Source organism: Apodemus sylvaticus, chromosome 1 (genome assembly GCF_947179515.1).
Source record: "Apodemus sylvaticus chromosome 1, mApoSyl1.1, whole genome shotgun sequence".
NCBI lineage: Eukaryota > Metazoa > Chordata > Mammalia > Rodentia > Muridae > Apodemus > Apodemus sylvaticus.
This window is the reverse complement of record NC_067472.1, coordinates 91,694,970-91,698,807: the sequence shown is the minus strand read 5'-3', so window position 1 is coordinate 91,698,807 and position 3,838 is coordinate 91,694,970.

The following is a 3,838-nucleotide window of genomic DNA, read 5'->3' as shown; positions in this document are numbered from 1 at the left end:
GACTTCCCTTTACTCTAACATTTTTCCCCCTATGTTCATGCCCTGTTGACTGGTTGCTTGCTCCACCTCTTGACCTACTATTGACTTTATTTAATCTTCTTTACAATAAATAGAACGTTCTTGGATTAAAGGTGTGTGCTAGGGCTGAGCCACACCCCAACTAGAAACAGGTCTTCCCAGTATACAATCTCATAGTGTGATCAAATAGGCTGCAATGCTCTTGGATTTAAATATGTGTGCTAGGGTTGAGCCACACCACAACTAGAGACAGGTTTTCCAGTATACAATCTTGGGGTTCACAATGTGATCAAATACTCTGCAACACTAACGTGAGCTAGGTGTGATGGAAATGTTGGTAATCTCAGATTGTGGGAGTCTGAGGCAGAAAGATCTCTATGAATTTGAGGCCAGCCTTAGCTCCAGAGTGAGTTTGAGGCAAGTTTGAGTGCCATTGTGGGACCCTATCTCAGCAACACCTAAGACAAAACAAAATAACAACAAAATGCAAAACCACCATCACCACCAAAACAACTGAAACAGTGAGAGAGTCGCTGCATGACCGCCGGGAGAAGAGGCTTCCACAGGTGCTCTTTCAGAGCACCCCTTCACGAGGCAGAAGAGTCTGGCCTTATACCCTTTTTTCCATCATTGACCAGTCATTGGAAGTTGAGGAGAGGGTTGTAATCTTGGGCAGGCCAGCTTTCTTCAGTGGAGGGCAAATCTTGGAAAGACATGGGGGCTGAGAATGGTTGCCAGCTCCCTCAGCAGGTAAGAGAATGAGTGCTTCACTGAGAAGGGGCATCTAGGTTGAACAGCATGGAGTTCACTCTTCTCTTCCAATTTCAGAAATCCTTAGGAATTTTAGAATGAAGATGGTTTGGGGAAGAGTAAATTATGATATATATATGCTAATCACAGTTAAAATGTGTAGACTAGTTTTACATATATTTAACAGCAAAAAATATTTCTAAATAGATCAAAGTGAAGAGAATTCTGTCTCCTTAATTAGTGAGGCTGATAACATTTCCAGCTTTTTAAAATACATGTATTTTGTGTATCTTTTGACTCTCTTTAGAGATCAATGACCTTTCAAACTTCCATCGCCCCTTCCTGCTGTGTAGTCAACTTTGTCCATTTATTATCAGTGTTTCTTTAATCTACTGTTCTTCATTTATAATCTGCCTTTTAATTAGTTTTTGTTTTATAGCACAAACGAACTGTTCTCCAATTCTTGATTTCTTTAAATGTTTATACATACTAAGTTTATATGATGTATGCCAGGCTGGGAATTGAACCTCTGACTTCGTGTTTGCTAGGCAAAGGCTCTATAACTAGGTTGCAGCTCTCTAAAATTGGTAGCATATTATCTGTTAGGAATAGTAGATCATTGTACTGCTGTCCGTATTTTGTGATTAATACCTAAAATTTTAATCTTCAAATGAAAATAGATTTTAATTTAATGCCTATTACTCTTTTGAAATATACAGTAAAAAATGTCATATAGCATTCCTTTTATTTCTTCCTGCATAATTAGGGTGCATTTGACTTAAACTCATGCACGTGGCAACAGCCACAGTCATATGAATATTCAAAGAAATTGAATATCACAGAATGATAAATTTGACAGTGGTTAATGTGTAGTTGGAGTACAGATGAAGTGACTATTTTTCGTTTACATATTTTAACACATATTATGGCCTCAATTATAATCTGCCCCTTCTCTGCTTATAAAAAGAGAAACTCTTTAAATAAGATGAGGAAAATAAAAATATTAACTGTTAAATCACAAGGCACTTATAAGGAAATAATAAGAAAGGGGAGTTGGAGAATATGTCACATTAAGGTAATTTCAGACGGTGGCATTTGCTCCCAAGTGCCTTAACATGATTCATCGGGACACTCTCCAGACTTCCATGTGAGCAGATCTTTCCACAGCCACTCCCTGGGATCTCTCAAATGTCCTCTGCTGTCCCCATCTGTCTCAGTTCTGCTCCTGGAACAGCTACCATTTACCTGAGGGAGCTTCAGCCAAGACTTCTTCTTCAACATTTCCCTTTACTGACTAATCAGAATCACTCCTTAAATTGAAGTAATTTTTCCTTTTCATTTTCAGTCTGTTCTACAATTCCATGCGAGTATACTGTGCACTGTGATCACATTCCTTCTTCTAATTACCCTCTCTTTCTAAGTTATCCTTACCGCCTTCTTCCCAGATAGTCCTCTCCTACCTTTATGTCCTTCCGTTATGTCCTCCCTCCCTCCCTTTTTCCCCTTCTCCCTTCCTCCCTCCCTCCCTCCCTTCCTTCCCTTCTTCCCTTTACCCCACCCCTTCACCCTGTGCCTTTTGAAGCTGTTTAGTCTTCTCAGCCATGTATCGTGTCTGCTGTCCATCTAGTCTGAGTTTCTTCAGTGTGTCATTATGGTTTTGGAATTTTCTCAATGTTTCTTGCTAAATTGGCTCCAGAACATCTAATGGTGATTTGAAGTCCTCATTGTAAATGGAACTGCTTGTTACACTTTCACTTCTGGCTCCTGATGATAACATTACAGCAACCATTTTAAAACCAGTGTCTCCTGCTGGCCACTGGAAAGAGCAGTTGTCCATCGTGAGCAGCAGTGCTCAGTAGAGCGGGATCTGCCCTGCCTGCTTCCTTTCCCACGTTTGCGTCTCTGGTGGACAGTGTCTGACAGAGCTCGTCCCCATGAGCCAGGTGGGTGGTGTGCCTTTACCATTTCCCTCTGTCAATAAGCCAAGTTAACTGAACCAGGCAGGAACTAAACGCCTGTCCCTGACACCAAAGACACAGCACTGCAGGCCTTTGCCTTCACCAGCTCTCATTGGAAACAGCCACCTGCCCAGCTACGGCTGACAGACTGATTACTTGAGAGTTGGTTGTAGATTTTCAATCAGCAGACAGGGGTTCTACACAATATCTTAAAGTATAGTGTCCTTTGAAATTACATAAACAGTGTGCATTTACTACAGAAAACCAAAAAGATGGATAATATGGCAGTTTTAAAATTAAATGATTTACTTAAAAATTTAAATTATTTTACATAAATGGGTGCTTTCTCTTCATGCGAGTCTGAGCACCATATTCTCCTACAGAGACCAGGAAGAGGGCCTCAGATGCCATGGAACTGGATTTACAGATGGTTGTGAGCTGCCATGTGGGTGCTGGGACTCGAACCTGGGTCCTCTGGAAGAGCAGCCAGTTCTCTTAATCCTTGAACTACTTCTGCAGTGCCCAGTGGTTAGTTTTAATAAAATCTCCCTTCTCCTTTAAATTTACTTTTTTTTTGTTTTCTTTTTTTGGATTTTGTTTTCTTTCTTTTTTTTTTTTATTCTGAGACAGGGTTTCTCTGTATAGCCCTGGCTGTACTGGAACTCACTTTGTAGACCAGGCTGGCCTCGAACTCAGAAATCCGCCTGCCTCTGCCTCCCAGAGTGCTGGGATTACAGGTGTGTGCCACCACCGCCCAGCTTAAATTTACTATTAAAGATAGTGAAATAATTGAAATGTGAAATTACTGAACATGAAGCAAAAGAGTAACAAACACTGTGAAACTTGGGTTTTAAAAAATTATGTCTTAAAGCACAAAGTATGCAAAGAGGTGGGTTTCGCTGTGGTGTTTGGCGTCTATATGGCATTATGCATTTTATCCATGCCCCTTCTCCATCTTCCTGATGCATCCAGGCTAGTCCAGTTCCTCTTCCCAAACTGTACCCTTTTCCCCATTTTATGTCACATTGTATCTTTAAAGGGAGAGACAATGAAAGAATTTAATACATCATTTTATGCAACGCCTTTCAAAAACTTACAACAGTTGTCTAATA